This window comes from Protopterus annectens, chromosome 12.part0, assembly GCF_019279795.1.
Source record: "Protopterus annectens isolate FY-2018-M chromosome 12.part0, PAN1.0, whole genome shotgun sequence".
NCBI lineage: Eukaryota > Metazoa > Chordata > Ceratodontiformes > Protopteridae > Protopterus > Protopterus annectens.
Genome location: NC_056746.1, coordinates 667,785,654 through 667,809,184, shown reverse-complemented (window position 1 = coordinate 667,809,184; position 23,531 = coordinate 667,785,654).

Genomic DNA, 23,531 nt, shown 5'->3' with positions numbered 1-23,531 from the left:
AAAGGGGCCATATTTAACAACAAAATAAAATGAAAACAACAACATCAAAATATTTTGTGTCCAAAACTGAATAATGTGGCATTGTATATGGAACAGAAGTTATAATCAGCTTCAAGGTTATGTTACTTACACTTGATTCTGAAAGTGACCAATACCCTTTATATAGCATGTTGTGGTATTATACAACACATTTTCTCTCTACTTTTGGCGATGCTTTGCAATAACTTAAGAAATGGAATACCATCATAACCAAGCTTAGGGATTGACCTAGTGATGAAATAATGAGTTAAAATGAGAGGAGAAATTACAGAGTGCAAAATGAACAGAATGCAGGAAGAGACTCCAAAGGACATTCTTTTAATGTAAGACAGTCTGTGTTAATAAGAAATGAGAGATCACAAAAGCATGACTGCGGTTTAACTTGGGGCCCAAATACACACACACACACACACACACACACGCACACACACACACACACACACACATATATATATATATATATATATATATATACATATATATATATATATATATATATATATATATATATATATATATATATATGTGCTTCTTTTCTGCAGCATTGGCATGGCTTCAGTGGTGGTGACAAAATAGTTCTGATTGTCTGATTGTGAAGTGAATTTTGAAATTGAGATATATTATTTGTTACAGGCTAATGAGATTTTTACCTGGCACGCAAACTATTATGCCCAGAAGGTCCCTAAAAGCTACAAACAGACATTCTCATTTAAATAATCACTTTGTTTAATTTACATTTGATCCAGAATGCTAGTATGTTTTCTTTGCACAGATTATCTGAATGTTATGAATAAGCACAGCTTTTATTTGAAAAGGGCTTTTACTAACAAATTCATTTCCTTTGCAGTTGGCAGATTATGGACATTTCATATCAAAGAACTTTCATGTACCACACTGTACATATGCTGCAGATATAAAAAATATTTATAAAAAAACGATTGAATCATTGCTAGAGATATTGATGATAATGAAGTACTGTCATTGTGTAGTAACTTCATGTAGTTTTCCCTATTTTAGAAAATGCTGCAGGAGCCAGGGAATGAAATGAATGGTAGAGCCTTTCTAAAGTAGAAGTAACTGAGTTTTTGAATATGCCTGTGTTGGAAGTGAACCCAAATCCCCCATTAAAAAGATGAGGCAGTGGAACAAAATGCTGTCCTAAATACCTCATGCCTGTTCCTTCCTTTCTTTCTTCCACTTGATCTGGTATTACAAATTATGTGTTAAACTAAAACAATGAATGAGAAGGTCACACAGAAAAAAACAATCAGTAAAAACTAAATGAAAACTCCAACGAAGCTATAACTTCCACTGAGTGACCTTTCAAGCCTCTTGTATCAGAGGCACATGGGATATATGCAGATGACCCCTATGAACATCAGGTGTTTCAGCTATATGATGATTCTGAATGCCCATTATTTTTTTTCTTTTTAAGTCATTTAATGGACAATTTCAGGCCAATAAAGAGAATTATGTATTAAAGAAACAGCTAAGAAAGTCATCTAACAGTCTTTGCTTATGACCAGGACTTTTTAGGAAGACTATCTGAAGATGCAACATGCAGTATGGAGGTTGATACATATGTAAGGTTATGAGCTAGAGTTCCAGTAGTATGGGCATTGAATATGTCACCCCTTATTTACCTACTGTGTGACCTTGAGTAAGTTACTTAACCAGGTATTGCTCTTGGGTGACCTGCTGAAATGGGACTGTTTGTCCAGTAGACCTAGCTGATTAGAAAATAGGTGTTATTATGTGAGGCTGCTGAACATAGGTAGATTTGCTATGGACATGGGAGATGACTGTCTGATTAGAAACAATTGGTGAGTTTTTTTTTTGAATGGCCCAAACAGGGAGCATTTGTGGTTAATGGAACATAAGTAACCTGAGGGAAAATCCAGAAAGTAGAGCTTTATGTATTTTCCATAAGCTGAATAATGCAGCTGTTTCAAATTGGTCCTTGTGTGATTCCCTTGTTTAATCTGAAAACCTAAACTGTTTTAAAATCTAATTTGTTTTTAAGGTATACTTAGGAGTTGACTTTAGGATGCCTATAAAAGTATTTTGTTTATTTATTTGAGAATTGTTAACCGGGTTAGTCCATTTAAGCAGAAGCCCATTTTCAGTGGAGACCCAAAGAGAAAGCCTCCAGAATTAAACCAATGAAAGTACAATTTAAAACAAAGTATCAATACACAAAATAGAGTCTGCATGTCCTCCCTGCGGTTGCGTGGGTTTCCTCCACATCCCAAAGACATGCTGTAGGTGGATTGGACACTCTAAATTGGCCCTAGGCATGAGTGTGTGCATGTGTGTGCCTTCTGTGGAAGGTTGGAGGCTGGGCTGGCAACATGACCCTGTAAAAACTCTACTGCCAATCATAAGCAGACAGGTGATCCACTGTGGCAACCCCTAACCGGGAAAAGCCGAAAGAAGAAGAAGAAGAAGAAGATCAATACACAAAATATATAAGTAGTTCTAAAATATAGATAGTTCAGGTTATAAAATCAGTTATACAGAAAAATAACAATGAGAATAAAAATGTGAGACCAAAAGTACAATAAAGCAAGTAACAAGTTTGCAACATATTTCTGTTTAAGCAAAGTAGCAAGTTTGCAACAAGTTTCTGTATAAGCATGGGTTAAAAAAAATACAGTCTGTCAGCGAAAATTGCATTGAGAAAAGTTGGAAGATACAAGAGTTTTAAAGAGCGTAGCTTGAGTGAAAGTCAAAAGAGGGGAGAAGAGGAAGCCTGAGGAGGAATAACCTTTGCTCAAGAGACTACGTTAGCGAGGAAGACTAGCCAAGTGAGTAGCTAGAAGGGGACAGCATAGCGGAGGGTTGTAATTATGTTGGGTCATTACAATGGCAGGACCAAGATGAATGCAAGCTCTCTTTTAAGGCAGACTTAAAGGAGTTGGAGTTTGTGATAGCTCTGACTTTTAGTGGTAACTTATTCTAGGCTGAGGCTACAGAATGACTATAGAGTAGTTTACCAAAATTAGTATTGCATTTACCAACTTGTAACCGGTGCTGTAGTGAGCTGTAATGTGCATGGTTTGGGAGATATGGCTGGACATGACTGGAGAGGGAGGAACAGGATGATGGTGTGTGTAAGACTGAATGAGCTAAGAGCAGTTAGGGGAGTAGAAGTTGCTGTTTGAATTCAAGCCATTGCAGGTTTTTTAGGGTTGTAAAGTGATAAGTGTGATACTGTAAGTTTGCAGCAAATCTTGCAACTTTGTTGTATGTATGTTCTAATTTAGTCATGAGATTAGATTGGAGGAATGTGAGTAAAAGGGCCACTGTAGAGTAGAATTGGTAATAGAAGGGCTTGTGCTAGGGAGAGTCTGGAGGCATTAGTGAGGAATTTTTTGTGTCTGTATAGGAGGCCTCATTTTTGATGTGTTTTTGTGCATTGCTGAATATGTAGATCAATCCTTAGGTGGTCATCAATTATGACACCTAGGAGTTTAGTGTGCGATTCATCTGAGATGATTGTATTGTTTAGGGAAGAGACTGAGAATGTGTCTTTGTGATGTTGCATAGTTTTTGGAAGGAATAGAAGAAGTTTTGTTCTTGGGGTTTAGTATAAATTGGTTAGAGTTAAACCATTTTTCAATAGAGTGAAGAGACTCTTGGGTAAGGGTGTGAAGGTAAGTGATATCTTCAGAGCAGGAGGTGATTGTAGAATTATCAGCATGTTGAATAACAGTTGAAAGTGGACAAACAGAGTGAAGGTTATTAATGAAGATGTTAAATAGAAGGGGTCCAAGGATGGAGCCTTGGGGTACCCTGGTGTGAACGGGTAGAAAGAATGAAAGGTTAGATTGCCTTTTCACAACTTGGAATCTGTTAGTAAGGTAGCTAGAGTACCAGGAAATAGTAGAGTTAGAGAGGTTGAGATATGCTAGCTTAGCCAGGAGTAAACTATGAGAGACAGTGTTGAAGGCTTTGGATAAGTCGAGAAATAAACAGGAGACGAACATGTTATTATCACGAGATGTGGCTATTCTGTTAGTAAAGGATATCATAGCAGTAGTAGTGCTGTGTTTATGGTGAAAGCCATGCTGTGTGGGGGTAAGAAGGCTTTCTTCAACTAGGTAATCAAGGAGTTGTTGGTGAATGCACTTTTCTATGATTTTTGATAGCAGAGATAGTATAGCAATGGGTCTAAAATTGGAAGGGTCTGTTTCACTTCCACCTTTATGTAAAGGTATGATATAGAACTTTTTTCAGCTGTCAGGGACTATATTTTCCTTGATGGATCTGTTGATCAAAATGGAGTTAGGAGAGCAATAGAATTTGCAGCAATTTTAAGGAATTGAAGAGGTAGGTTTTCTGCTGATGGAGAGCAAGTTTTAAGTTTGGAGAGGAGAGAAGGGACTTCATATAAGTTGTAGGGACAGATCTAAGAGAAAAACTGGAGGAATGGATAGTGGTAGAGGGTGAGGGTGTTGTGATATTGCTTTTTGTAAGGTTATAGATAGTGTTAATAAAGAAGGAGTTTAAGACTCTGGCAGTTTCAGAAGTGGAGCTATTAGAACAGGGGTTTGTGGGTGCTGGGGACCTGGGATATAGCATCTTATTTACAGTTTGCCAGAAATTTTGGGGATTGGAGTGTGGGTTGTTGAGTGGATTGTTGAAATAGTTTTGTCTGTCTGAGATGATATTTCTTTTGGTTATGTTACATAACTCCCTGTATTTTTGGAGATCAGTGGGAGATTTAAATTTAGATTTGGAGTCTGCATGTCCTCCCTGTGGTCATGTGGGTTTCCTCTGCGTGCTCCAGTTTCCTCCCACATCCCAAAGACATGCTGTAGGTGGATTTGGCACTCTAAATTGGCCTTAGGTGTGAGTGTGTGCATGTGTGTGCCTTCTGTGGAAGGTTGGGCGCCGGGCTGGCAACTCAACACCGTAAAACTCCACTGCCAATCATGAGCAAACAGGTGATCTGCTATGGTGACCCCTAACTGGGAAAAAGCTGAAAGAAGAAGAAGAAGTGGGAGATTTAGATATATTCAATTTTTTCCAAGCACAATCAGACTGATTCATGAGGGTTCTGGTGGCTCGTGTTAACCAGAGGGTAGAAAGAGTTTTGACTCTTATTTTGCTTATGGGAGCTAGGGAGTTTAGTGTGTCAAGGAAAATTTTATAAAAGGCAAGAACTCCATCTTCTAGAGGGAGACTGTAGAGGAAGGTCCAGTTATAGGAAGACAGGAGGTTGTTGAAAGTTTCAGCACTGAAGCCTGAGAGTTTGCAGCGGTCTCTGTATTGTTGGGGTTTGTGAAGCTGGAGAGAATATCTGACAATAGAGGTACAGTGGTGATCACTAAGTGTAACGAATAGTGTAGATGGGTTTCGATAGAGGTTAGGCTTGGAGTTGAGTATCCAATCTAAGGTAGAGGTAGAGTTAGTGTGTTTACTTACATGAGCTGGGTTGTAGATTAGCTGGGTGAAACCAAAGAGGTTAATGGCAGAGTGAGGAGACTTGATATTTAGGCGCATCTAGTCAATGTTTGCACCACTCAGAATAAGAGTTTGATAGGGGATAGTGAGGGAGATCCAGGAGAGAAAGTGTTCAAGGATAGGAATGTTATTACCAGGGGTGATGTAGATAGAGACAATGGCAAGTGTTTTGTAGGTATTTAAGTCACAGTTGGTGATGAGAATTTCAGCAGGGAAAACCTCAAGAGTTGAGACTGAGAGAGATTGGAGGGAGAGCTGATTGGAGAACATTATAGTGACACTTCCACCTTTCTTTTTAGTCCAATCTTGTCAGATAATGCTATAACCTGGTGGTAGGATTTCATTGCTGGAAATCTGAGGCTTAAGCCAGATTTCAACGAGACATAGAATATCAGGGGAGTATTGAGATATCCCAGCATGGAGAGGGGATAATTTGCTCATGATGCTGTGGATGTTCATGGATACTATAGATATGTTTTTGGTGTGATCAAGTGTGGTAGTTTTAGAACAGTTTACTGGGGTGGTGAGTCGGGTGGGTAAAGAGGAAGCTGAGAGAGATGTGCAGAAAGTAGGTCTAGGATTAGGATGAATATCACCTGATAAAATTAGTTTTAAAAGGAGTAGCCTGAGGGAAGAGATATAGTTAATTTGGAGATAGTTGACTAGTTTGATGTTTAGTGGGAGTAGGCAGTGAGAATAGCTTGACATTAAATAAGTTAGAGTTAAAGTGTGGAAAAAGAGATGGAGTTTTTGAGAATGAGTAGAAGGTGAGAGGAGAGGTGACAGGGTAGGAAAGAGTAGGTATGTGGAATGCTGGTGGGAGAGAACATTGGTAGGAGGTAGCACCAGAGGTTAAGAGCATAGCTAAAGTGGCACAAATGAAAATTAAGATATGGTTTGGAAAATTAGCTGTAGAAATAAGCATGATGTGATAGTTTTGATAAGGATAGAAACAGTAGGTTAGTTACTAATGCTACAGCAGTATATTTAAGAGAGTAAAATACTATAAATAAGTAGTTTTATTTGAGAGCAATATGGAGCAAGTGAAGTGGGAGAAGAGGAGTGGTTACAGGGAAGGAAGTGAGGTGGTCGAAGGGGCGTGATTACTGGGGAGGAAGTGAGGTGGCTGAAAGGGGTGTGATTATAGAGGATAGAGTATAAATTAAATTAAATTGGGGTGGGTGGGAATGGGGTAGGGGAACGGTGCGGGTAGGACTGAGTCAAATGTAGCTCACAGAAACAATCAGTAAGTAACAAAAGTTTCTGTTTTGTGCAGTTTCTTATTATAATTTCTTTCAGTGTCAGGATGTAACATTATGTAGTGAGTCTTATAAAGTAAAAGTGTGTTGGTGAAGGGATAGGTAAAACTATAAGGGTCTTAGGGACTATCAGGAACAATCAAAAGGCAATAGCAACTAGGAAAAGGAGTTAGGAGAGAACAGTTTAGTTAAAAGCTCATGTCCATACAAGGGAGGGGGAGAGGTAAAAATAAAAAATAAGTTGAAACCAAATCAAACAGGGAGGGGGGGGTAAGGAAGGCTTACTTGTACCCGGTGATATGTTATGGGAGACAGTGTAAGGCAATACAGATATTTAGAATCTAACTGAACACTGAATTAAAACCTATTTGTCTTAGATGTTTTTTGTTTAATTAAAAAAATCTTTCTTTTATGCTATTTGTTTTCCCAGAAAGTAGAAATATTTTTGTATGTATGCAAGTTGCTCATCTATTCAAATGGTATCTGGCTTGTTCAGGTGTTTTTTTTTATATATATGCTCTCAAAAAGCTACAGTGATCTCAGCAGTACCACTGATGAATGTGTACAACAGGCTTGTGCTATATTTGATATCAATGTTTGTGCATTCATTCTGCTGTTTTGACTATAGTGAAAAAACAAAGATTTGTGCAACATCTGGATACTATAGATACAAGGTAGTATTTTAAGAAATAAAAATTCTTAAGCTGTTGTTTTTTCAAATGTATGTGTTTTTTCATGTTTCTCCTGCATTTCTAATACTGTGTGCAGTAAGCTGAAAGAGGTGAATGATAAGACTGTAGAATTTGAAAAGCATATAGCAGTCTTCCTGCTGCAGGTGTGGGTGAACTTCCCCAAGAATCACAGCTGTCTTTAGATGACATTTTACAGCTATCAGAGGAGGAGCAGGAGAACACAGGGGTCAGAAGAAACAAGTCTGGGTGATAAAGGATGTGACCACAAGTCCAGGCCCAGGTGACATGGCAGCACCTGTCACACACTTTTGAATCAAAACAAACCAGACATACAGATGTGCACATATTAAACATTGGTGTTCTTGTGTTTCCCCACTACAGTAGTAAAGATAGCATCTGATGGCAACCACCTGGTAGATGTACCTGCTGAGGATCAGGCCTAACAACATAATGACATAATTCTATCATATGACAGTATGAACATACACAAATCTATCATAACATGGACCATCAACTCAGGCCACAAGTGACACAGATATGCATAGAGACTTCTATCGGTGTATGTGTGAACCCCTTTCCTATCTGCCCACTCTCATAAGATGCAAATAGAAAACCAATCAGCACATACTGCAGAATTGTTGTCAATATCACAAGCAACATATATCAAAAAAGTATGAATAAAGTTTAATGTACTTTAAATGGAGCCAACTATGGTTAGAAAAAATATTAGACTCCCGTGGCATCATACTTCACAACATCCACAGTCAGATGACATCATCAGTGGTCTGCACAGCAATCATCATCACCATGGGGTGAGACTGAAACAACAGGACTTAGTGGATCAACTGTCAGTGTTAATCTAATGCAGTGTAGGGCATCCATGCTGACAGCTCACAATGCAGTCCTGGCTGCCCCTACCACATATGGAAACACTTGGCCAAGGGTGCACCACAGAGGAGACTGATGGGTGATGCCAGAAAATGGAGAAACTCTGTAAAAAGGAGCATGGGTGCAAGTTGACTGTCTGGTAGTGCCTGCTGGATTGACCTGCTGCAGATGTGTGTGCACATTGCAGCACAGACATCAATGAGGCATGGTCATGGCATGCAGATCTCTGCTCATACTATGGTACTGCTGTAGCACTGACATAACCATTGATTTAGCAGACCATGCTACGGATCATATGCTTTCATTCTGTGCAGCCATTACCACCATGACCTCACCATGTTTGCAGTCATGTCCTTTATGTAGCACATCCAGCTAATGCAAAATGATCCATGACATGGGCAAGTGCATGAATGTCAGATCCATGACATTGCTGGGAATATTCATTTGCCTATAACAGTAAGAAAACACCCTCTGACATGTACACAAGCTACCTGCCTACATGTACTGTGCAGGGGGCTGTAGTCCACAGGCCTCATCCTGTTCATCATCTTATGTCCCCACATTGTCAGAATGCCTGGACAAGTTTTCCTCCACATCTGAAGCTATAGCCTTCTTCACATGACTATAACCATCTGGTCTGGAATGTATCACCAAATCTGTGTCCATGTGCCAGGGGCCATGCTACATTACTGAGGCATATCAGGTCCCATATTGAGATCTAATGGAGGATGAAGGCAGTGAATGAGCTAAAAGAAGAGACAGATGACACAGATCAGGAAAATGTTCTTACATAACATGCTGGATATCATTACTGACATATACCACATATATATCACTACAATGTGACAGATAATTGTGACGTACCAAGAGGTATTGTCTGGGAACCTATATAACAGGTAGCTGACTATTACGTATGCAACATACATGACATATGAGATGTATACTAGTATAACACACACCTGACATGTCCTAGTAGGAATCCAATGCCAGAGGCAAAGACTGCAATGCAACTTTTATAGGAAAACAAAGGCATAAACACAGCATTTTTAATCACATACTTGTCAGTGTGTACCATTCCAACTGAGGTAAAACACATATTAGGTAATACATGCACAATACCAGTTAGTCATGGTTGAGATGCTGATGGTTATCCTATGCAAGGGTAGAAAGACATGGTATTAATTTTATTTAATTTTATTTTATTTATTTTATGGAGGACAACAACAGGAGCAACAGTGTTGATGTGTATGAAACAGAGGTCACAACATACCAGTGACATCCTTCCAATATGGTGAGTTTGTTCTTCATAATACAGATTCTGCAGTGAGAAAATATACAGACAAAGCAAACACAGTCATGTATGCACACAGCTGCATAAGCACATGATGGCATATACAACACAGTAACAGGTTATGGTGATACTCACATGATGTACAGTGCACATCTTGGCCAGATGTCCCTGTAGAAAAACAGTGACATTAATTTCATACAATACAGTTATTCTACACAGTGTTGTAGCCTATGAACATTGGTGTCAACCATACCTGGTCTGTTGGTAGGTGCACCTGCATGGCTCTTGTCCTCAGAAGATGTCCCTGTAGTTTTCAATGTCAGGCAAATATCAGTGTGACAGAGTCAATAACAGGTAATGATCACAGTAACAGTATATGGTGACACTCACCTGTTGTGTCCTGCTGTTGTGCAGAAGTGGATGGACCTGTTCAAATGAATGAGGGAACATTGCACATATTGGTTGCACTGTTATGTATGTACTGAAGCTGTATGACAACATGTCATTATACTTATATTTGTCATCCTCAGCTTGTGTGGATCCATCTGCATGATGCAAGTCTGCTGCTGCTACACAAAAATAACAATACATGAATATGCAGACAACATTAACATGTACTGAGTTAATCTGTATGCATAAATGTTATGCAAAGTAACACATACATGTGCAGCCTAGAACACCTGCTTCTATCCAAATCCCAGGTATGCAGAGCTCCCCACTCACCATATGCAAATGCATGATCTCATCAGGGATTGTCAGTAGTGGGCCACCACCAGTGGAATTCCTTGACTTGTCATACATACCAGAGTACCCTGTTGGCTGCATGAAGGATCATGTCAAACCACCATCAGCAACAGGTCTCCCGGGATCTATTGTTACTTCCTACAGCATTAATTATGTTGATGAGGTCAGTCCATGCTTCATTCCTCCATACTGTATTTCCTGCCCATCCAAGTAGCATCTGTCCATGTTGTGGCAGAACATTGATTATACTTTTGTTTTCTTGTGGCAAAAATTGATGTCCCTAAGTCTATTTGCCATGTGGAAGGCATTTATATGCACATATTTAGATTAATGTAGGGGCCCACATATGGAGATGATTATGTTGATAGCTTATGCCAATTTACCCTGTCTGCATTCTTGTGCAATGTCAAAATCTGAGAATCAGTCCCTGTCCTCTTTAGTAGTGTGACATATAAAACCATATGTGATATGAAGCCAATGCCTGAATTGAATAGACATGGAGCAAAATCATAACTTGTGATATCAGTAGAAGTTGTCTGTGGGATCTGAACCCCTTACAGTGGATGTCACAGTAGTGGTGATCTAAACACAGGAGCATTGTGCCACATGACCCTCACACTTGCAAGTAGTTCACATTAACATACTACACATAACATATGTGTAAAACAAAAATGTTTAATGGCTGTCACAGATATCCTGCAGCTGTAATGCAATGAGAGTATAAACAGATAACCTTCTTCTTCTTTTCGGCTTTTCCCAGTTATGGGTCGCCACAGCAGAACTCCAGTCCGCTAATGATTGGCAGTAGATTTTTACGGTGCCGAGGTGCCAGCCCGATGGCCAACCTTCAATGAAGGCACGCCCATTCATGCATGTCTTTCAAATGACACTCGACCACAGGGAGGACGTGCAGACTCCACACAGAAGGCCCTCCAGCCGAGAATCGAACAGGAGAACCTCTTGCTGTGAGGCGACAATGCTACCGCTAAACAAAAACACAAAAGAATAGTCATATTAACATGAACTGTTATACATGATGAGCTTATGTCAACATAATAAATACTGAGCAGTGAATGCTATCTCCATTAGCAGAGAATATATGAAAATTATCATTTGAACAACTTACAGAAAATGTTGTCAAGCCTCAATATCTGTAAGCAGACACTTATCAAATAATCAAACAGGCAAATTGTCAAACATCATATGGTCAAAACCATACATTCGACTATTCAGTCCATTGAAACAAACTAAAAAAAAAGACACCACCTGCACACACCACAAAAACTGCTTTTGGAAGGGGGACAAGCCCCCCCCTGCACCCCCACACTCCCTGCTAATTATATATACCATCTCCAAGATTGCACTACAGCGGGAAAAAGGGCAAATTTCCTGATTCCTACTGTAACGCAATCTCAGCCGCAATGGTTCAATGGACTGAATTGTCAATGATATGGATTCAACCATATGATGTTTGATAATTTGTCTGTTCAATTATTTGATAGGAATACTCTGTAAGCATACCACACAAAGTACACAGTAAACAGACATAAACACAGTTTTATTTAGCAAATAAAGCACATGTTTTAATAAGCATCAATGAATAAATATCCATAACAATACTGCAAATACATACTTCATAGCAACATATAGGTAATGCTGGAATCCGTAGGTTTCTGTACATATACCACAGACTGTACCAAGTCACCAGCCACATATACGGAAAATCCATTAGTAAGTCCTTATGTACTCTTCATTGGTGCTGTTTACATTTTTCTGCATATGAGAAATTAGTGCTTGCTAGTGGTGCAGATATACCCAACTGAAATAAAACAAGTGTTTCCTACACCCCTGCAGTAAGTCATATGCATTTTTTCATATTGCACACAATTTTCCCTAAATATATCAATCAAAACATATACACATACATTTCTAATGAATAATGATAACATAGATCTATAGTGAGAGAAACATATCCAACCACACCAATGCTAGCAGGTGCACAATTACCTTCACTGCTACCTATGAGTCAGGTATACCTAAAAGTAAGACCATTCAAAAAAAGAGCACAATACCTAGGTAGTAAACACAAAAACACACAAAATACTTGCCATTTTCAGCCATCTAGAACAATGCAAAAGTGTCCATGGAGACACAGAGTCAGAAAATAATATAAACAAACAATGTAATATTGAATAGTTGAGTGCTTTCATCCTATTACATCCTGGATTTCTACAGAACTTTAATATTAACTTCAGCTGACAATTTATATTAATTTCTGACTCCATGACTCCGTGGCCAGTTTGGTGTTGTTCTGGATGACTGAAAGTGCCAAGGATTTTTGTGTGTGTTTTTTTTTTAAGTAAGAACAGCTAGGTGCTCACAGCTTTTAACTCCCATTTGTGCCATACATAATTAATGAGCTTCATTAAAGTTCAAGGTTTTGGAATTCCATTTCTGCATGTCAGCATAAATTCTCGAAATTTAGCCCATTTACCAGTAGCTCTGCATAATGGGAAGGTGCTGCACACAAATACCCAATAAGTATTATTAAATGGGACCATGCAGTATGTAGAACATGCCCATTATTTTCCACTGATCTGTTACTATCCCGTAAGTGCCATTTTAAAATTGCGATTGTGATACTTTTACAGATCAGATTGTTGTTACCTGTGAGTTACATATTAACCAGTGTACTTTTTTGGACTTTATGTTTACAACCTGATAGTTGTTATATAGCATTTATTTAGATTTCACAATGTATATTATTAGATGTATTTGGTGTATGTATGTGTATTGAAACTGCTTTCTGATATTTCCCTGTTAAGCCAATAAAGGTCATACATATATGTCTACACCTGTGTGTTGCCTTTGACATGGCAAGCATATGTCTCTGACATATGTATGCCAGTACATGTCTGCTCAGGTCATGTACACTTAATTGTGTAATTAGCAGCCAGTTTGCTTTTTGGCACTGTGCTTGGTTGTTTGCCTCTCACATGCATGGTTGGAGGTTCTATTCTGTCCTTTGCTGATATTCTCCGGCATTTCATCGGCTGCATTTGCTCATCTGTGCTGTTGCTTGGCTTACGCTTGTACTGCTGGCAGACTACTTGGGTATTGGATTCTATATCCAATGAGTAGTCTGATGTCTATTTATTACCCTATAACACACAAATGACATTGGTTATACACATGGTTATACACACGCATGCACTCAAGTCACTCCACAACAAGTACAAATATGACTCTGTCATTGTTCATGTTGGAATGAATGACTTGAGACGTACCTCCCTTGACTACATGAAAAGCAATGTGGAAGAGCTCTCGGATCATGTGGCCCAGGCAGGTATGACCCTAGCCCTGAGTAGCACACTGTCTTTGCTCAGAATGATACCACAGTATGAAGACAAAATGATTGACTTCAACAATTGGCTAAGCTTCTGGTGTCATTCAAAGGGGATCCAGTATCTGTCTGCCTGGGAAGACATGATCGACAAACCATGATGCTTTGCCAGAGATGGTCTGCACCTGTCACCCATGGGATTCAGGTTACTGGCTAAAGCTCTTGTCACCCCTATAGTGCCTTTTTTAGGCAAGGTTCAAAGGACAAAACCACCACCATAACAGATACAAGCATGCAAAATCTGAAGGTATTGCCACTCAATGCTAGAAGTCTAAACCTCAAAATGCACTCTCTCGAGGCACTCCTAAAAATGGAGAACATTGATATCTGTGCAGTAACTGAGACCTGGTTCAAGGCATCAGAGAGCACCCCTGCAATACCAGGCTACAACTCTTACCATACTTTTCGGCCACCAAACCAAGAACAAAACACTAAAGGTGGAGGAGTGTCCATATTCACCAAGGATAATCACACCTCCAGGCTAGTTGCCCAACACAATGCATCTGAAATTCTCCAGGTGCAACTAACACTAGGTAAGAATGCAATCCAAATTGTAGCTTGCTACAGATCCCCCACCCTGCCCCAAGATTCTCACTATATCTTTCTAAACATACTGGAAAATATTAAGATATAACCAAACACCCTAATACTGGGTGATTTCAACTACCCTGCCATTAATTGGGAAAACTACTCGGGTACCAATACCTTTTCCCAATGGTTCTTGGAATTCATAAATTCCAACGTCCTGGATCAACTAATCCATTGTCCCACCAGGGGCTCCGATATCCTAGACCTGGTCATTACCAACATAGATGCTCCAGGTCTATATTAGATCAGTGAATGCTTAAACAAGCGAACGCTGATTGATCGACCTTATTTTGGCAAAAGTTAAAAATATCGAAGCAACAGAAACTCTAATTTTTTCCTAGGGAAAGAATTCAGTTTCACGTTTCTGTTGCTTCGGTATTTTCAGTGCTGTGGTGGAAAGTTACGGGTCGTATTCAGGTAAGTCTGCGATTGTGTGGATGTGAGTGCTAGGGTGGGTTAGGTGAGTTAGGGTTAGGGCTCGGGTTAGGTATGAGTGTGATTGTGTGGACATGAGGGTTAGGGCAGATTTAGGTGAGGTAGGGTTAGGGAGCAGGTGAGGTGAGTATGCAATAGTGACAGACCTTAGGGTTAGGGTTTGAGTTAAGGTAAGTGGATAGTTAGTGGTGTGTGCATAGTTTAGTGTAGGGTTAGGTGTCAGATTTTAGGTGTATGTGTGTGGGTTTCTGTTTGTTTGGTGTGCTTGTGTTGTGTGTATGTGTTTTGGAACAGCGATTTTTTTCCCTAGGAAAAAAATCGCTGATTTGACAGTTCGAGATTGTAAGCTTTCGCTTACATAAGGTTGATCAATCAGCGTTCGCTTTTTTAAGCATTCGCTGATCTAATATAGACCCGATGCTCCACACCAATGGTTACCCCCTCGTTGGTCAGATCTGACCATAAGCAAATCACCCTTTATATCCACATCCCACCCCCACCCCCACCCCCCAGTAAGGAAACCTCCGTAAAAAACTTCTCCAAAGCCAACTTCATGCTACTCAAGTCAGAAGTGACAAACTTTATGGCACTCATGCAGATGGGAGCTGAAAGTTTGACTTTTGAATCCTACACTAAGGCACTGTACGAGGACATCCACTCATGCATGAATCGTGCCATCCCAAATAGGACCAAGATGCTCTCCTCCAAAAAAAGGAATCCAATCTGGTGGTCCCCTGCCATAAACAAACTATACAACAGAGGGAAGAAACTGTTACAGAAAAGAGGAAAATCCCAGGATGCAAAAAACTCCCTTACCAGCCTCAGTAAGAAGCTGAGATCCCTCATAAAATCCTCCAAAGCTAGTTACGAAAATAAAATTGCCAAAGATTCCAAAGACAGCCACAAGGCATTCTACAGTTATGTCAAAAATCTAAATGGCAATGCTCAGATCTGCTCTGAGCTACAACAAAATGGCATTAAATATACTGATCCCAAGGATATTGCCAATATCCTGGCAGATTGATTTAGTGCAAACTTCACCCCCCTCTCACCCCCTAAAGGGCCCATCTCAATATGAAAAGATTGCCAAATTCTGGTAATCACGGCCACACAGGTAGAAACCGCACTCTCCAAAGGTAAGAATACAGCATCCATGGGAGCAGATGACACCCTGGGGTGTCTAATACATGATCTACAAAATGAACTGGCACCTCACCTAAGTGTCATGTTTAATCATAGCCTCAACTCAGGCCTCATGCCCACTGAGTGGCGCACAGCTACAGTTATCCCACTCCACAAGAAGGGATCCAACTTGGATCCTGGGAACTACCGTCCCATTAGTCTAACGAGCCTGATCAGCAAGGGCATGGAATGCATTATCATGGAACTTATAAACAAAAGACACTGGCAACCTTCAAAAACTGGACCCCACGCAGTTTGGGTTTGTGAAGGGCTGATCTTGTCTCCTGAACCTATTTGACTTCTTCGAATCAGTCTCCAGAGCTGTGGATGAGAGTAAGGTGGTCCACACAGCCTATCTAGACCTCTCCAAGGCCTTCAACACCATCCCCCACTCTGGAATCTTAGATAAACTTACTAAGCTGGTCATAAATCCTTACGTCACTCGATGGGTTGTCAACTTGCTTACTGACAGAACCCACACTGTAAAAGTAGCCAACTCCAAATCCAGCTCCAGACAAGTGACAAGTGAAGTACCTCAGGGTTCAGTCCTGGGACGCTCTTGTTTGGCATCTACTTCTCTGAAGTACAGGCCAACACTAAGGGACTCTGACTAACAAAAATTGCAGATGACTGCAAACTGGGAGCAATTATTGTATCCCCAAATGATGTGGATATTCTACAAAATGGCCTTACAGAAACAGATGCTTGGTGCCAGAGCCATGTGCTCAAGGTTAATGCCAAGAAATGTATAGTTATCCCCTTTGGGAAAAAACATGTACCCATGAATTACCATATAGGTGGCAGTACACTAAACACTGAAAGTGTGATGAAAGACTTAGGGAGACAGTGGTCTCACCTTTGATAACCACATCGCCACAACAGCCAGGAAATCCTTCTATGTGGCACACCTCATCACTAAGGGCTTTTCATCCACAAAAAAGGAGGCCATTGTCCCACTGTACTCATCCTTCATTAGACCCATTATAGAGTACAATGTTTTGTTTGGTATATACCTCACAAGACTTCTGCAACAGCTGGAAAGGCCGCAGACATACCTCACTAAAAGAATCACAGGCCTAAAGCAGATGCCCTATTCTGACCATCTAAAAAAATTCCAGCTATACTCTGTGGCATATCGTCTACTCAGAGGTGATCTCTGCTTAACATACAAGGCCATGTCAAACCCTGAGCTGTTGGACGTGCTTCACTTAAAGAAATCCCAATCCCTCAGAGCCACACACTCCAGGGATCTAAACATTGTCATCACAATGAACAAAACATACTGGAGGGATAGGTTCCTGACCCAGAGACACCCCATACTCTGGAATAGACTGCCCATACATGTCGAGCAGAGCACCTCCTTGGCCCTCTTCAAAAGGAACCTTGATGAGTAGATGGGAGATAGGAAATTCACCCTGGGGATCATGTCAGTTGCCCTGATAGACAGGGGTCCAGGGAAGTAAATACTGTGGGAAGAAATATCCAGGGAATTGTTACGGATAGGCTTGTATAGGCCCTAGGGCCAATAACCTAGTACCAACATATGAAGCTATGAACCAATGAACATCCAGGTACAACTGCCACAAAGTCTGCAACATATCATACCATAATAGTCCATAGGTACATACATATTTCTGTATTTCACCAGGGCTGGTATGCATCCTCACTCAGTTTGTCAACTTTTCATTGCCCATATTGTAGTGTGTGCCGTATGTGTGTATCTTATCTTTCCTTTCTGTTAATTTCAGACCTTTGTCTGTCATGTCTTGTGATATTTGTTATATGTGTGCATACCTGCTGTGATGTCCTTCTCCTCCTCTTTCTCCATCTTTACCTTCCTTCTATTCTTAAAAAGAAAAAAAATGGGGCCTCTCCCCACCACAAAAAAAAAAAAATTGCCCATGCCCCCATGACTGTCACTCAGATTTTCTTTTTCCAACATACATCTTGCTTGTCCCTCTTCTTCAATGGGGCCTCTTCCACCAAAAAAAAAATTGCCCATGCCCCCATGACTGTCACTCAGATTTTCTTTTTCCAACATACATCTTGCTTGTCCCTCTTCTTCACCCTTACCCTACCTCTGCTCTTCTATTTCCCTGTTTCCTTGGTTATGTGTATTTCCTGTGTTCCCCCACACGTCCCACACCCACTGTTATCTAATGTTAGCTGTAGCAATATGGTTGCAATTTTCCTTCACTTTATTTTTTTTTTATTTGAAATGCTATCAATCATATTTTATTAGATATATTCTGTAGTTATCTTTAAGTTTACTGTAGAGATTGTTGAATATATTTATTATTTATGACTATCATGTAGCTCAGCATTGGGATACCATAATTTCTGTAACTTTGTTAATGTACCTCATGCTTTATGAGACAGTTTTCGAGACTTACGGAGCGGCTATGACTGATACACAGTGTGCTGCTGCTGCTGCTCAACTCTGTTATGTGCTGAGATATTCTACGTTCAGTGAGGCATATTTATCCAAAAGAGAATGATAAACACCAAGCCACAGCCAAGAGCATATATCAGAAACTGACTTTAATAAAAAATGGGTAAGCGCTTTCACACAGACAACTGTGCTTCATCAGACCATCAAACCATCTAAAATCACATGTGCTTATATAAATATATTCATTAACACATCAATTTAAAACAACCAATAAAAAGCAACAAATGATTAAATAACAAATAATGCAATATTCATTTAAAAAGACCACGACCCTTTAATATAGGTTTAATGGAAGTCCTTCCATTAATACCCGGGTACTTTTCAGCATGCAAACTAATGATCCAGTGTAGATCACGCCCCTCCCGGTAATTCTTGAGATCACCTCCATGGGCATTTGGTACTACCATTTCTACTACCCTAAAACTAAAAACATGTTCAGAACCACACTCTCCACAATGTTTTGCTAGGGCATTATGTGTATCCTGTCTATTAATACTATATTGATGCTCTCTAATGCTCTCCATGAGGGATCTATTCATTTTACCTATATAAAAACATTTACAGATTCTACAACTGGCCAAATAAACTAAATCCCTGCTTCTACAATTAGCTTGTACTCTAAAGTCATACTTAATGCAGGTAGTAGGGTGAATAAAAATCGTAGAAGCATCTATATATTTACAAAAATTGCAACTTAAACACCTGGTAGTCTCTACACAAATTATCTACATCATGGCAATTCCGGGGCCTATCTTTATAGCATAGTTACCGTTTAAGACTTTTCCTATTCTTAAAAACATAATTAGGCTTGTCTCCTACCACTTTCTTCATGCCTTCATCTAAATGTAAAATAGGCCAATTGTAATTTACTATACCTAGAATATTATTAATATCACTGGTATAGTGTAGAGATAAAGGTACATCCTTCCTGGCACATATAGATTCCCCTTCTGAAGCATTAACAGTATCTAAATCACATGCATCAGAATAAAAAGGGCGAGCTCTACCTCTTCCTTTAATAGAGCTCTCTTGAAGTGCAGCATCCACCTCCCATTCTTTATTTTATTTTATGATTTGATTGCTGTTGACCACCACTTGTCCTTGAGTGAGTTGTCTATTTGTCGAGGCATATTTATATATTACATGGTCATCTACAACCTTTGCACTGATATTGGTGAATGCACAGGATTCTGGGAACTTTATGGAATTTGTCCCTTATAATTATAATTTCCATTTTTAGATTTTGACAAGTGGAAAACATTGCAAAATCACTAATAAAAATGACAACCTCCCAAGCAGGATATAATAAAACTTAAATAAGCAGAGGTGTTTAAACAAAATTGATGCCAACGAAGCAATACATTTAGGAATGCATGAGAAAGTTATAATAACTGAAGAGAAGAAACATGCCACTCTGTGAAGCACATTTTAAAACCTTTACTACTGAAGACTTCCTAGAAGGCTGTGTCATAAATGCAATGGTTTTAGGCATTTTCCCATTGTACAGAAACAGTTGCATGGCTTGATAGCTTATCAAGTGATTTTAATGGAACTGTACTGGATGCCTTCTTACAAGATATCCTCATGCATGTAGCTTCAAAGGCAGAGTATCATCTGTATCTTGAATTTATTTAAACCATATAATTTTATGCCATAGTAGTGCTTAATTCTATGTAGAAAAACATGGGGGATATTCAAAAATACACAATACACTCCACAAGTTCATTTCAAGCAGACCTGCTCAGAGCATTATCATGTAGTGATTCATAGACTGCCTTAGGGCTTCAGCTGTATGAAAGCCAGTAGCACTACAGTGGTCTTGCTGTATACAGACCCATACAAACCCAGCAGTTTTGGGGAATGGCTAATGCCCTGTGCTCTTCCCTTTAGCTGTACCCCATGAAAAGGATATAGCAAAGGAGTGATTTAAAGACAGCTCTAACACTATTTCTAGACTGAAGAGATTGGAAAGTGCCCTTTCTTTTTTATGGTGTACCTCCCATAGCTCTCAACTTTCCATCTCCAAAATGTAGAATGGAACAAATGGTGCAAAGCTTGCCAACAGCTTTAACAGGGAAGGTCACAGCATGGTTAAAATAAGCTTTTTTACACTTATAAACTGTTCTTTTGATAAAAGTACTCTTCAGCATTTACATTCTGCTTGCCGGTAAGCCATTAGACCTCAGGAATTTGTTTAAAGTGTTCAGATTTGTAAAGTAATACTTACTTTTTTCTCTTGTCTTGGTGGGCTCTGCCCCACTCCGTTCACCCTCACTAACGCTCGGGCTCTCTCAAACCCCCTGCCCCCTATTCCCTCCCACCCCCACTACCTCTACATTTATAGTAATCACAGCCACACCCACAGCTCACCCTCACATCACCTCCACCAATCATAGCTTCTCAAGTCATATCACATTATACCACACCAACTTGCTCCACACAAAAAACTCCCAATCACTCTCATTCCCATTAGGCATTTTTTACATCACCCACACTACTTCTGCATCAACATATAGTGCAAACCTATAATTTCTATTTAGACCCCCCACCTAGAACCAACTTAAACTTTATAACCATAACAATCACACAACTAAGTCTAGTCTCTCTTCTCATAATTCTTTACAACACCACAAGTTATCACTCTAGCAATATCCCTAAACTTAGTAGCACAACACTACATTATGCACTCTCAAATACAGACACCACACATTATAATAATATCTGCCCACATTTATTCAAGAACTACATAATGGACCAATTCAGAACTAAACACATATGCTCTTATTCCTACTCCAAAAAAACACAATACTTTCCCACACTCCTCACCAAACTCCAACATCTGTTTAACCATTTTAATTCCAGGCTCACCATAAGTGGGGATATCCACCCCAACCCAGGCCAAAATCCATCCTGTCCAACACAAACTGCTCCAACATAAATGTCAGAACACAACACCCCCACTTTCTTCATCCCTGGGCAAATCAACAACAGCAGCAAAACCAACCATCTTTTAATGCTAAATATGAATATTAGAATTATCAAAAATAAAATACCTGAACTCCAGGCCACAATAGCACACTACTCCTCAGACATAGTTGCTTTAACAGAAACCTGGCTAAATAAAAGCATAGCTAACTCAGAAGTTCTCCCTACTGGCTACAATATCATTAGACAAGACAGACCACTTTGTAAAGGGAGTGGAACTGCCTTACTGTACAAGTCCAACTTAACTGTCCATCAATTACCAAACTCCTACCCTTCCCCCAATAATTGGGACATACTTATCTCACAACTTCAACTTCACCCTAAAAAGATCATCACCACAATTGTGATCTATATTCAACCTGGTAATACACCTGCTAGCCTTGAAGACTTCTTATCCTGGTGTTCTTCCACATACTCACAAGAAATCCTTATTCGGGAGGACTTCAACCTAGACTGGTTCACCTGTATAGCAGAACCACCAAGTAATCTAATAAATCTCCATGGCTATCAGCAGCTAGTCCAAATTTCATCTAGATGTGATAAAAACAACCCCACATTGTACCCTCACACAGGCAGTCTCTGAGACACCTTAAGTGACCACAACATAATATACTTTATACATAGCAGAACAAGCATATGCAAAACCACTAACTATATATCCACTAGAAACACAAAAAAAATTCTCTCCTGAGGTCCTCAACACTTTACTCTGTAACTGTGACTGGACCCCCCTAAAAACCCTCCCACTTGACCAGGCTGTAGCATATTTCAACAAAACATTTCTACAACACCTAGACACTGTCACTCCATTGTGCAAAATCAAGGTTAGAACCTCTATAAACCCCTGGCTCAGTAAAGAAACCAAACAAATCCTCAAGTCCAGAGACACTGCCTGGCTTTATTATCAAAAAAAAAAAATGAAACACAAAGCCTAACTCCAAGAACTGCACAACCGTGCAAACAAATGCATTAGGCTGGACAAATAATCCTACTACACATCATTACAAACTAAATACCAACATAACCCCCAAAAATTTTGGAAAAATGTAAACCAGCTACAAAAATCCACCCAAAAGGCTTCCCCCAAACCAACCACCTCTGACACTAAAGTTCCCATCGAAACACAATCCAACTCCCACTTTGTGAACTCAATTCTATCCTTAGTATCACAGGACAGTTCCTTCCTCACTATCCCCCCCAACACAAATAACACTAATACAAGCTTTACCCTCAAAACAGTTTCCCCCACTTCAATCAAAAGCATGCTCTCCAAACTAAAAACCTCATCAACAGCAGCCGACCTACTCACCAGCTATTTCTTGAAACTCACAGCAGATGTTATTGCTATCCCAGTCTCCACTCTCATAAACAGATCAGTTGTTGAAAACTATGTGCCCAAACTCTGGAAAATATCCTATGTTACACCCATACATAAAGGAGAGACCTCCACTGAACTTAATAACTTCAGACCCATTGTTTTACTCTCCCCCCCTGGCCAAAATTCTAGAAAAATGCATCCATACCCACATGCTAAACTATCTCCTAGACAGCAACATCCTGTCACCTACTGAGCATGGTTTCAGACCGGTGCATAGTACCACTACAGCCCTCCTCTGCTTCACACAGTAAACCGTCTCAGAAATGAAGGCCTACAGGTGTCAACTCTTTTTTTTGGATATGTCCAAAGCATTTGACACAGTCTCACACCAAATCCTGCTAAACAAACTAAACCAATATCACCTATCACATTCCACTTTTTCCTAGTTCCAAAGCTACTTAACTGACAGGTGCCAAGCGGTGAAATGGGAAAATTCTCTCTCTCCTCAGCTGCCCATAACTATAGGAGTCCCACAGGGTTCTATCTTAAGACCACTACTATTCACAGTCTTCACAAATGACCTCCATACCTCCACACAGCATGCATCTATCATTCAGTATGCAGATGATGCTATCTTAATCTGTGCTGCATAAAACATTCCCACCCTCCTGCAAACAACTCAACTAGCATTCTCTGACATTGAAAACTACCTTACCAAAGCTCAACTTATCCTCAATCCAAAGAAAACTCAGCTTATGATTATAACCAGTTCTAACAAAAACACTA